This window comes from Bacillus rossius, chromosome 17 (genome assembly GCF_032445375.1).
Source record: "Bacillus rossius redtenbacheri isolate Brsri chromosome 17, Brsri_v3, whole genome shotgun sequence".
NCBI lineage: Eukaryota > Metazoa > Arthropoda > Insecta > Phasmatodea > Bacillidae > Bacillus > Bacillus rossius.
In genome coordinates this window covers 32823591-32837874 of record NC_086344.1, presented here as the reverse complement: position 1 = coordinate 32837874, position 14284 = coordinate 32823591, and the positions used below count along the sequence as shown (strand labels likewise).

The 14284-nt window shown below is 33.3% G+C and overlaps 1 protein-coding gene across 4 annotated transcripts in view; it reads right to left on the bottom strand.

Moving 5' to 3' along the window:
- The window catches only part of LOC134540837 (allatostatins), a 510609-nt gene that overhangs the window by 144635 nt on the left and 351690 nt on the right, over positions 1–14284 (bottom strand). Inside the window, exon 1 of one of the 4 annotated variants that reach the window (XM_063383814.1) lies at positions 7401–7539. The exons of the other annotated variants lie outside the window; for them this stretch is intronic. The gene's annotated coding sequence lies outside the window, so the exon portion shown is untranslated. Of the gene's footprint in view, positions 1–7400; positions 7540–14284 lie in introns of those variants that run through there. 4 annotated transcript variants of the gene reach the window in all.

Below are 14284 nucleotides of genomic sequence, written 5' to 3'. Positions count from 1 at the left end.
ATTTTTACCAAAAAAAATATATATACATGTAACAAACCTAACCTCACGTACATATTTATTTTACAACAGCAGCAAAAAAAAAAAAAAAAACCGAATATGCAAAAAATACGAATTATTCTGACGTCTGACTCGTGGTAAGTGAATGTTAAGTTTCTCGTTTTCTCTATTTGTCATTCGCGCTCTTCCCTCTTGGGACGCTTCGGCCGCCAAGGAGGTTGTATAAAAAACAACGCGCATTTGTAACTTCCTCGGTGGCGGCCACTTCCGGTCTGCTAGTCAATGACACGGTTAGCGGAAAAGCTGCCGTCCCCGAGAATAAGAAATAAAAAACATCTCTCACGAAAAAATGAAGTCAAAAATAAATGTTCCATCTCTAACAGTTTGTTTTGCAAATATATATATATATATATATATATATATATATTTTATTGATCTCCTATAAAAGTTTTTTAACAGTCTAATAGGATAACTTACAATCGCAATCGGACGTAATTTTATTTTACAATAACAACACATAAATTAACTGCAGGCAAAAAAATATTATACTTTCTTACATGTCTCATAAAATTTAAACAATAAAAAAGGGGGAAATACAATTTTAAAGTTTTTTTTAGAAATTAAAGCATGGTTGTGTTTCGTTTTTTATGCAAGAAATTCAAACACAACTGTTAATGTTTCCGTTCATGCTCTGCTAATCATTTTGAAGCATGTCATGTAAAATAATATGAATAAATAACAATTTTAAATATTTATAACATAATAAATATTTATATGTAATAACATTTTTTAAATTTTAATATAAATTCTGGCTACTATAATTTAATTAAAAAATTAGTTATTATATAATTATTTTTTTAAATGGCATACGGTAAATATGGGTTATATTTATTGTATGTTACTGCATGATTTCAGAAGTTTGTTCAATAAAATGCTCGTATTATTAGTTGCAGTATTTTTTAAACTGTTAAGTATTTAACTAAGTCATAACATTTGAAACTGTAGGAAATAGTTTTTCATCATACAAAACAATCCATAGAAATTTTTTGAAAAATTTGAAAATTATGTAAATTTTCTATTAAAACAAAGTGAATGTGCAAATTTCCTTTCAATACTATGTCAATTTTTGTGAAGTACAGATACATGACATCCGAGAAATTTAACTCCTTAAAACAAAATTTCCAAATTTATCATAAATACGTATTCAGGCTTTGTCTTAAAATAACTTTCAATTATTATAATAGACTAAAACAATTTGTAAGTATGTAATACGTCGTTTCTATATTTTTCTTATCCGAAGTCGAAAGCTGAAACAAGTCCACAATAAACTTTATGGGCGAGATAAAAAATTATACATTTTGATGAACAAATTTTCGTAGCTTTCTTTTAAAATACTCAATACAAAAATATTTGTTTTAATGATTAAATAACGCCAGAGCTAAATTTCAGTTAAAGGTTTTATTATTTTTCAAATTATGTTTAGTAAAATTTTTATGTATAATGTAAGAGCAAAAAATAATGTGATTGAGTATAAGAAAAGGCGCGTTGCCTCTAACTTCACTACCGATATAATTAATAAGTAAATATTTAAGACGGGACTCTAACCCAAACTCCCTCGCCCAGAGTTCATATGGCGGCATGTGGAGGTCAGCTACCCTGTCGCTAAACAAAACCGGTTTAATCATTGTCATCTGCTTGTTTGCCTCTCTGATTAATTAATCCTTTAGCGACTGAGCTTCGTGCTGTCAAGCATGTCTGATATAATTAAGGTGTGTTTATTGTCCGCTGAAGTAGTCGACTTCTTTCCTCCTTTTGAACTGGACTGTAAACTTTTTTTTTACGTCACGCTTCTTATCCTTGTTTATGTTTGCTGGTTCGTTTGTCATTCCTTGCGAGTCAGCGAAAGAAAAAAAAGTTTTTTTTTATACGACGTCACCCGATGATCCATTGCAATTCTTAATATTTAATACAATTCATTGGACATACGCCATTGCAGTTTTGCACTGTTTGTCATGGAAAAAAGAATGCAAAATAAGGAATTAAAATTAAAACATAAACCTACAGAGTACATACAGGTATTCATAAAGATAACATATTCCTACAGATAACATAAACCTACAGAGAACATTTTCCTACAGATAACATAAACTTACAGATAATATAAACCTACAGAGAACATAAACCTTCAGAGAACATAAACCTACAGAAATAATATTCCTACAGATAATATAAACCTACAGAGAACATAAACCTTCAGAGAACATAAACCTATAGAGATCATATTCCTAAAGATACATTTTCATACAGATAACATAAACCTTCAGAGAACATAAACCTACAGAGAAAATATTCCTACAGATAACATATTCATACAGATAACATAAATCTACAGAGAACATAAACCTACAAAGATCATAAACCTACAGAGAACATATTCCTACAGATAACATAAACCTACAGAGAGAAAAAAACGTACACAGAACATAAATCTACAGAGACCAAGCCTAAACCAGCTGATGTCATTCTTTACGTATTAAACAGCAAAGAAAATTCCGCGGAAGGAATTAAGTAATGAAAAAAAAAAACTACTTTGTCAATGGAAATCTAATGTGTTATCTGTGCTGTCGTCGTCGTGTTGTCCATAATACCTGTTTATTTTCATCATTGTGTTCATATGTTTGATGTGTTCATATGTTTGATGTGTTGTATAGTTTGTTGTCTGTCTGTATTTACTGTTATTATTTTAAGCTGTCTCGTCGTTGTTAGCCCATTGTGTTCGTCTGTGCTTTTTTTTTTTTTTAATGATTAAATTCCTGTTTAGTTTCACCGTTGGGTTCATCTATTCGCTGTATTGTCCAGGGTTGTTGTGTGTCTGAATTTGTTGTTACTGTCTCGTCATTTTAAGCCCTTTGTGTTTGTCTGCGCTGTTATGTTTTCGTAACTACATTCATTCAATGGAATGAAGTTTGGCATCAGCTGATTCAGTCTTGTTCTTTGTGGGTTTGTGTGTACATTTTTAATCATTTTTTTTTAATTCTTAAATTTTTATCAGTGATATAGTGCAAAACTTCAATAGCGTACTAAATCTAAATTACCAATTGCATCTGTCATTTAAAGAACGTAGCAAGTCTTGAAGGCTACGACTTACGCACAGTGCGTATCATTTCGTTTTTATTGTCATTACTCTTATTTCTCTATTTAATTTTAATTCCTGTAACAACTCTTGTCATTAGATAGTTTTATAGTTTTAAAAAAAATTCATAACGCAAAGGTCACAGAGTTTTGACAACTACGACCATTCTCGTGACAGTTTAGTTTTCGGAAATAAAGTTTTATAAATATTAGATATCTGGTGAACAAAATCAAATGCAAACAAAACTACAGTACCTATTTGGTATTAGGTTATAAAAAGGAAAATACAAAAAAATAACTTCATGAGTGAGACCAAGATTTTAGACCCTCACTAGGGTAAAAATTTAATGATTTTTAGTTGAGCTAAAAAAAACCTATTTAGATATTCTTTCTAATAAATAATTTTTGGTTGTTATTTGTTGCTCAAAAAATAAATACAATGTTGTTTTAAGACAAGGATTTATGGTGGAGTTTAAAAAAAGAGAATATACATAAAAAAAATACATTAAAATACTGTCAAAATTGATAATAACCTGATAATCTTAAGATATTGTTATTTATTAATTATGAATAATTATTTTAAAGTTCGTTTGAAATTCCTATAACTCTGATATATTATATGTTGGAATAAATGTTATTTTGTGGCAATTTAGACATAAATTTATGCCTTAATTTTGTACCCACTTGGCATTATTAATTATTAAAAAAACACATTTTTTATGAAAGCTTTACTTATAAAAGCTAAAAAATTTTAAATGCTGGTCTTATAATTCAGAAAATTTCCATAGAAAATACCGGAAAAAAATTATTTTTTTAAAAAAATAATATTTCTTTATGTGAGTTATGAAAATATGATAACAGTGAATTTTTACCATGCAACGAAATTTTCACAGGAAGATGGCGTATAAACGTGTATGAACATAAACCCATCTATAGTCACTTTCATAAAATTTAGGTGACATATCTAACGTATTAGTGTGCCAAATTACATTTTATGATAGCCCGATAAAAGTGAAAAACACTTGAAAAAATATTAAGTATCTGATTACCGACAATTTTTTTTTATTAAAATACTGTCCATCTTGTTAAAATTAATAAACACTTAATACTATAAAGTTTAAATTTGGTTTTTGTGAACTTTGGCAGGCGTCATCCACCACAGATGGCAGAAATGTGATTACACGTTTCTGTTCGTTGCGACTTCCATTCCATTCATGAAATTCCCCCCCTTGCCATATGCCGTATACCCAGAGCTAATATTTTACACAAAAAAAAATTGGTTGTCTGTAAAGTCGGTTTACAAACGATAGTTTAACGTGACAACGTCATAACAAAACATTTATGAAATGATTGCATGATTTATGATTAAAATTTAATCATTTTTATTTTAATAATAAAAGAATAAATACTTGAAATTATACTAGTGATCAGATTTTTAAAATGCAATAATAATTAACTTTTATTGCCGAAATTGTTGTTGTAATAATGAAAACCACATTAACTTTTCACTTCACTTTATAAACAGTCGAGTGGAAGAGAGATAGATGCGGCGCAAGCGTACAATGAGCGTAACGGGACACCGCGTAACGGAACAATGTGCGCAACGGGACACTTTTTCGGGCGTGCAGCCGGCGTTCATTGATTTATTAGACGTTGTCACGTCAAAAAAATCTTTAAAATAACAACCAAGTGGTGTATGTTACATTCTCGTAGACGTATGGGGGGGCGTGTTGCTTCTGATGGCGTGACCTTGAGCGATGAACGTGTTGGTCAAGGAGAGTTAAATTGGGTGGCAGGGGGCAGAGAGAGAGAGAGAGAGAGAGAGAGAGAGAGAGAGAGAGAGAGAGAGAAAGGAAGATGAAAACAGTGCAAGGAAAATGCCGACAGCGCCAATTGCCGAAGCAGACACGCAATGGGCTAAAATAAAAACAACACATTCGCCACGCGGATCATTCAAGAAGACGAGCTACACACACACACACACACACACACACACACATTCTGTGTGTGTTGGCCTCCGTCGCGTGACTTGTCTCAAATTTGACAGTTCGCAGAAGTATTGCAGAATGGTGCACATTTACTTAAGTGCCGCGTGCCAAGAATCGCATTTGCTGATGTTTGTTCACCAACACAGTGAACAGTGACAAGGGGGCTGACACAAACCAGGGGCTATGAAGTGTTGTTACGAAGCTAGTTCCTATTCTATTACCAACCTCTAAATAAAACCACCAACCACACTGTAACTTTTTTTTTTTGACGTGACGTCTAATAAATCGATGAATGCCGGCTGCACGCACGAAAAAGTGTCCCGTAACGCACATAGACATGTTACGCTGTGTACCGTTACGCTCATTGTACGCTTGCGCCGCATCTATCTCTCTTCCACTCGATTGGAACAACCATCGATTTGACTTTTTCGAGGCACATCAAACTTGAAACACTCACATTCGTTTCCTACTTTTCCTATCATCGTCCTATCCTTAACAGAATAACAAAGATTGGAAGAAGTTAAATAGCAAACATGTATAAAAGTTATAGTTAAAATAATCTGTTCGTTAAAATAAAAAACATATTGGAATTAATGAGTGCAAATAAAAGTAAATTTATCAACTAAATTGTAGATTTCATTTCACTCCTTCTTCGTATCCATACAAAATAGTGATAATTCAATAAAAATGATTCAATTTTTTTCATAAAAGTATGCAATCATTTCATCAATGTTTTGTTATGACGTTGTCACGTTAAACTATCGTCCGTTAACCGACTTTACAGATAACGAATTTTTTTTTTGTAAATTAAACTGAAATAGTTATGCAAGAACTTAGATATTTGTAATTTGTACATTTACAAGAAAGTAACTGTATTGCTATAAAATATAATGTTCGCTGTAGTACTATGTTTGAATTCTTTCCCGGGTGGTTAAACGTTCCCTGAATAGCTTTCTATTATATACTGCGAACTTTAATAAGCATTATAAAAAAAGACAATTGTTGAATACTTGATTTTAATTTCTATGGCTTAAATTTTTTTTGCTTGGACCTATATAATGTCAATCAAAATTTAAAATTGAACGCGAATTTTCGTAAGCGCAAAAGAAACATTCAGAACATTTTCCAAAATCTTATTTCATACATGCAATGTGGTGAACTAATTTACAACACTTTTATTGTAGTATAACAAACTATTTCTTGGCAATTGATTTCCAAAAGGAATCTTTTTTAAAAGTACAAAAAAATTTATCGATGTTCAGTATGATTTAAAGGTATGCTTTATAATGAAGGGAATATTTTTTCCGATGATATAAATATCGTACGTTTGCATCTTAAAGTATTTAATGATTTTAAAGATACTTAATTTTAGTTTATCAAAATTATCACATTTATTATGGACATAAAAAACACTATTCGAAAGCGTAGTCTTGGTTGATTTTTTTAAAAGACATTTATAGTCTTACGTCCGTGTATACCTTCATGGTTTTTGTTGCAAGTTAACTTCAAAATTCTAATCGAATTCGTTTAGAAAATTTTAAATGAGTTGTAAACGATGTTTGGCGAGAGTTATAAACAGAAACTCCCGAAACGACACACTAAGCTAAAGTGAGGAAAAAAATTAATGAAAATGCTGCTCTGCATAGCTGCAAGAATAATTTTTTGGGGGCATGCAAATATAAAATGTATTTTAATATTAAAAGGCATTAAACATTTAACACTAATATATTGGGTACTTTGTCTTGAATCTCTTAATTTTTAGTATATCATTCATAAATTAATGAAAATATGGTTTTCCTAAAATCCTGACAAATTAGGACTTCTATGGTTTTGTGAAATACTAATTTTTATTTATTTACAAATTAATTTCCAAAAATTAATAATTCAAGACGAAGGCTATATACGAAATGTTAATCCAAAAATTTGTACTACGTGATTTTATACTTTTAGTACATGCTATCATTGACAAAATAATTAGTTTTTAGTTCATAAAAACTATTAAATAAGAAATTCTTTTTTAAAAAAATTTAAAAATTATTCAAAACTTAATTTTTATGAACTTATTTAAAATCATGTACAAAAACACGACATGATATAAGCAAAATAATTTAGGATACTACCTACTCCTTTAAGGGAAAAAAAAGATAAGCAGTTAGCTGCCCCTTGCGTGCTTCTTTGCACGAAAAAAAAAATTATTAATATAGGTTAAATACACAAGCAATATGAACAACAAATTATTGCTTACTAATATGCTAATAAAGATAAAATTACATCAAATCTTACCTTTGAATTAAAATGTTGGTTTTGTCGTTCACGGGAAAGCACTATATTTTAACTGTATCACTGAATACAAATTTTCAGACACGAAAAACCCGGTACAGATTATTGAAAACACTCAAGGGACTTGCATTACTCCTTTATCTTCATTTCTCCGCCGTGTGATGTCACGGTCGCCGCTCGATGCACGACGAGAAGACTGCGCGCCAGTCCAGAGGAGACACCGCGCTAGAAGCACTTATCATCCCGCCTTACTCGCTGGCACAGATACAAGGCGGGCCCCTTTAAGTCCCGGATCCATCCGGTAGTCCGATAAGGAGGAAGCCAACAATCATTTGTTTTTTTTTTTTTGTCACGAGCCCGAAGATCCTCCGGGATTTCCCCTCATTTGCATCTCAGCTGTCTGCACCTCGAGTGGGAATCTAGGATCCACTGACCCGGAGTCAAACGTCCGGATAAATAAACTTTGCTGTATCTTTGTAATTTTTTGACGTGACAACGTCTAATAAAGTGATGAACGCCGGCTGCACGCAAGAAAAAGTGTCCCGTTACGCACATTTTCCCGTTACGTTGTGTCCCGTTACGCTGATTGTACGCTTGCGCAGCATCTATCTCTCTTCCACTCGATTGGAACAACCATCGATTTGACTTTTTCGAGGCACATTAAACTTGAAACACTCCCATTGGTTTCCTACTTTTCCTATCATCGTCCTATCCTTAACAGAATAACACAGATTGGAAGAAGTTAAATAGCAAACATGTATAAAAGTTATAGTTAAAATAATATCTTCGTTAAAGTAATAAACATATTTGAATTAATGAGTGCAAATAAAAGTAAAATTTATAAATTAAATTGTAGATTTAATTTCACTCCTTTGTATCCATATAAAATAATGATAATTCAATAAAAATGATTCATTTTTATTCATTAAAGTATGCAATCATTTCATCAATGTTTTGTTATGACGTTGTCACGTTAAACTATCGTCCGTAAACCGACTTTACAGACAACCAATTTTTTTTTTAGTTCTAATAGTTAAATTGTATTAGGTTGGTAATGTTTAGAAAATTATTTTCTCGTGTTATCTCAGTCTTTGCTACCCCTTCCCCCAAGAAGGTACGTTTCCACTTGTCTATAGGTGGTCGTGACCATGATGAAATATTTGTCTTGAAAATATTCTGGAACCGTGAAAAAGGTATGATGTCTCGCAAAATGGTGGTTGGGTGGTGCGTGCAGCCGGGGACGCACCACAACGCCGAAATACCACAACGCCGAACGTATTTTAACGCCGAAAAATGTCATTGCAGGACTGCCACAAAGGTTAGGTTAGGTAAGGTTAGCACACAAATTCATTCAGTTGTTTTTCATTTTGCTCCTGTGCCCCCCCCCCCCCCTTCCACGCATCAACATTTTTCGGCGTTACTGTATTTCGGCGTTGTGGTACACAGCAGTTTTATAGCTGTCGGCGTTGCGGTCAATTTGTTATTCTGCGTTATGGTATTCGGCGTTATTGTACGTTCGGCGTTGTGGTAATTCGGCGTCGTGGTACACAACAGTTTTCCAGCTGTCGGCGTTGCGGTCAATTTGGCATTCTGCGTTATGGTATTCGGCGTTATTGTACGTTCGGCGTTGTGGTAATTCGGCGTCGTGGTACACAACAGTTTTCTAGCTGTCGGCGTTGCGGTCAATTTGGCATTCTGCGTTATGGTATTCGGCGTTATTGTACGTTCGGCGTTTTGGTATTTCGGCGTTGTGGTAACAACCCCGTGCAACCACCTACCACTAGAGGAGGGCGCCACTGCTTACAAAATCCAGATGCACCTAAAATTATGAAATTGGACCTAGAGTCCAGGTGTCCAACTCTTCATCCATACCGTCTTCAGTCTCATGTGATTTCCTACACTGAGAACGCATGACACATCGCACCCAATATGACTGAGCCAAAGGTCTTATCTGTGTCACAATTTAACATAAGTAATGTTCTAAATACAAGAGAGGGGAGTATGACATGGCTGACCAATCCCTGCACAAAACTCCAGCATGACCAGACGTATAATGCTTCGGCCTGAGACGCACCTAACCCGGAATCCTCCTGCAAATACACCAATTTTCAGTTAAGTTAGGGGAAGAAAAAAATTAGCCAGTCATGGGGACTGCCAACAGAAGTGAAAACTTAAAACTTTGTTTTTAATTGTGTAATATGACATAATTTCTACGTCAAATCTACGTAAGAAAATGATTTTTGGTATTATATCAGTACGATGTCAGCATGATATCATTTATCCTTACATAATTTTTAAGTCACACCATATGTCAGTGGTATGTAAAAATTACGTAAAAAATTTATTACCTAGCTATGACTTACCAGTGATGTCAGACCTAGGTCATGTATTCACTTGGTGAAATTAACTTCACTTACTGCTATGTCGGTGATGCGAACTCACAAAATTTTACCCATCCAAAAAAAGAGTCCAACACGCACATGATACAGTCGAGTATATACAATGTATTAGTTTGTATATATGCGTATACATGTACACAGGCCGCTACGCGTCGCCAGTCTGGCGCAACACGTCACTAGCATGTCGGTGACGCGAACCCACAAGTTTTTTCCGAAAATCGCTCAACGCGGCTAAAGAAGTTTTCACTTCAAAAATTAAATTCTTGTCAGTGTAGCGAAAAAACCACAATGATTTTGACGCCGCGGTTATGGAATAGCCCGAACCTGCTCCTCCTACCTTTATTTTCACTTTTCAGGATAATCGGAACGCAATCAACGCAGAAGGTGAAACGGAGGTCGTAATCATGGAGCACACCGACCAGAACCAAAACACACGGTGTTATGTTCCGTTCTGTCTGGCGGAAATGATGCGTTCAGGTCGTAACGGAACAACGATTCGAACATTTTTTTTCTTTCTTTTTCAAATTATTTCTCCCGCGCAGGAAATTAATCTCGGTGGACGTCGACCATGCTGAAACGAAATGCAACAATTATTATTATTTTTTGACGTGACACCGTCTAATAAATCGATGAACGCCGGCTGCCCGTTGCGCACATTGTCCCGTTACGCTCATTTTATATTGCTCTTTGCTAACCTGAACCTCCTAGCATTGCGACCGAGTCCGTGGCGTAATTCTGTTTTCATGCATTTCAATGAACAATTTCATTGCTCTTTGCTAACCCGTTCCTCCTAGCATTGCTGCAGAGTCCGTGGCGCAAATATATTATTTTTGACTGCATCTTGGTGTTTGGTAAGCCATTACCCTTCACATCATCCTTGAAACACTCCCATTCGTTTCCTACTTTTCCTATCATCGTCCTATCCTTAACAGAATAACACAGATTGGAAGAAGTTAAATAGCAAACTTGTATAAAAGTTATAGTTAAAATAATCTTTTCGTTAAAGTAATAAACATATTTGAATTAATGAGTGGAAATAAAAGTAAATTTATCAATTAAATTGTAAATTTCATTTCACTTCTTCTTTGTATCCATACAAAATAGTGATAATTCAATAAAAATTATTCAATTTTATTCATAAAAGTATGCAATCATTTCATCAATGTTTTGTTATGACGTTGCAACGTGTTGTCACGTTAAACTATCGTCCGTAAATCGACTTTACAGACAACATATTTTTTTTTTTTTTAATAACGTTCAATTTTAGAGTAATTAATATGCTGTAAACACAATAGCTTGAAGTACCGCAAGCGAAAAAAAAAATATTTATATCCAATAAGAGTCGACAAATCCGCGACGAAGCGACAAAATTCGCATTTTCCTAATGCCATCGCGTAGCGGGAGCGAAATTAATGGAACGATTGCCAAAAAAATTTATTTTCCAATGTTGGTTAAACTGTCTTTTTTTGATTTTTAAAATTTTCTTTTTATACTCGCGTAGAGTCTGTTACACTTTTATTATTCCAGAACTTGTGTATGGATAACCCAATCTTTACTAATGTCATTTCACGCACCCGCACGAAATGAATACAATTAGAAAATAAGAATGAGCGATTGAATAAAGTTGTAACTTCTCGCTGACACCGAGTTTTTAGAGATATTTACACCTCGGATGATAGCATACAGATTAATAACATTTACAGATACTGTCAAAAGTTTAAGACCATCCGTAGATTTAAGATTAAAATAAGTTGGCTATAAAATCTCGGTAAAAATTATTCAATAGTTTACATATTATTCGTTCCTTATTTTAATAACAAAATTTTTAATAAAATAAAGCTTTTAAAATTTTTAACTAGCTAAATGTTTTTCTTAATATTTCAAGGTTTTTGTAATAATAAAGTTAGAATAATTTTTTATATTCAAACATAGCTTTGTCTAGTAAATAAAAAGATTCCTCTCTGTATAATAGGGTAATTTTTCTTTTAAATCGTAACTCGTAATTAAAAATCGGGTACACAAATATAAATTCAGAGAAAATGTTTATAATCACCCTTATTTTTATAGTATTTCTGAACCAGACGTCACAAACCATTTAAAAGAAGTTGTTTTCAAATATAAATTTCCGTTAATAAGCTTATTGTATGAAAAATATAGAGCAAAATATTATCATATAATATTATTTAAAGGCTTAAACTTTGGGTGGAACCTGCAGATTTTACACTTATCTACTCAATTTTCAAACTCAAGTTTCTTTTCAAAAGTACTGCACACGCCTAAACAAATATTTTCCTTTATTTTTGAAAGATAACGGCTATGATCAATCAAAATAATCCTAATTTTATTGTTATATTTGTATATTTACCGAAACTCCGAGTTCACCCACATTGGACATCAACTCACAAGGATCGTATTAGACCATCAAAAAAGCTTTCGTTAATTTCTTAGTTCCACATCAAACGCACTCTTCCTCTTTCCAAACGCCTATTTACCCTGTGTTCTTGTTTACATTGTTTACAACGGAACCCTTAACTAGGAAGTCGTATACGTGCGTAGTTTCTGCTAAAATGCAGTGAAACAAAAACTTTTAAAATCAAGAAAACATTTTTGACGTGACAACGTCTAATAAATCGATGAACGCCGACTGCACGCACGAAAATGTGTCCCGTTACGCACATTGTCCCGTTACACTCATTGTACGCTTGCGCCGCATCTATCTCTCTTCCACTCGATTGGAACAACCATCGATTTGACTTTTTCGAGGCACATTAATCTTGAAACACTCCCATTCGATTCCTACTTTTCCTATCATCGTCCTATCCTTGACAGAATAACACAGATTGGAAGAAGTTAAATAGCAAACATGTATAAAAGTTATAGTTAAAATCTCTTCGTTAAAGTAATAAACGTATTTGAATTAATGAGTGCAAATAAAAGTAAATTTATCAATTAAACTGTAAATTTCATTTCACTCCTTCTTTGTATCCATACAAAATAGTGATAATTCAAAAAAATTATTCAATTTTATTCATAAAAGTATGCAATCATTTCATCAATGTTTTGTTATGACGTCACGTTAAACTATCGTCCGTAAACCGACTTTACAGACAACCAATTTTTTTTTTCTAAATTCATGTTATGAAATTAATAAAAACAAACGAGACAGTGTTTAGCTAGGCATATACATACATAATATTTGGCATGTGTTGATAATAAGTTTTAACTAATTACTAGTGGTTCAGGCACGTGACAGAAAACGCTATCTTGGCTTTTTAAATTTAAACATTTATTTTATCATTGTATTTTTAATTTTTAATTCAGTTGAAGACTATTTTTAAACTCAATTTAAGTTAATATTAACTGGTTGCAGCAAAAAATATATTTACGTTGAATACAACTATAATAATACTTTTAATTTACACTATGTTATTGGCATGGGAAATGTCTTAGGGTGGAATTCCAAGACGTTTGGGCAAGGTAGCGAATAAGCACTGCCTTGTTGGGATACGACTGTAACATATCTCACGAGCCGCATTCCAGATCGTGTCCAGACCGAATCCCAGTAAGGCAACAGATCGGCAACAGTTTCAATAAACGGTGCCCGGCGCGAGGCTACAATCTGGTTCCAACGCATTCTAGCGGTCGTTTCGCAACCGTCGATACAATTGCTAAGGCAAAAAAAAAATTGGTTGTCTGTAAAGTCGTTTTACGGACGATAGTTTAACGTGATAACGTCATAACAAAACATTGATGAAATTATTGCATACTTTTATGAATAAAATTGAATCATTTTTATTGAATTATCACTATTTTGTATGGATACAAAGAAGGAGTGAAATTAAATCTACAGTTTAATTGATAAATTTACTTTTATTTGCACTCATTAATTCATATACGTTTATTACTTTAACGAAGAGATTATTTTAACTATAACTTTTATACATGTTTGCTATTTAACTTCTTCCAATCTGTGTTATTCTGTCAAGGATAGGACGATGATAGGAAAATAAGGAATCGAATGGGAGTGTTTCAAGTTTAATGTGCCTCGAAAAAGTCAAATCGATGGTTGTTCCAATCGAGTGGAAGAGGGATAGATGCGGCGCAAGCGTACAATGAGCGTAACGCGACAAACCATAACGGGACAATGTGCGTAACGGGACAATGAGTAATCCTTTTTCGTGCGTGCAGCCGACGTTCATCGATTTATTAGACGTTGTCACGTCCGAAATACTACAGATAGCAGTACCTATGCACAAAAATACAATCGCAATTCAAATTTTCTCAAGTATTTACTTTTTTTAAGTTGTGGTAATTTATTTACTGAAATATAAAGTATACAACATATATTTCAGGATAGATGCGTTACCATAAAGTTCCATTTAGCATACCAACACACTTGGTACCTCCCCCGATGTTCACGAAAGTGACTATATACGAGTTAATGGAGCCAGACGCGGGTCCACCATCTGGACGAAATCAACGAAAAAA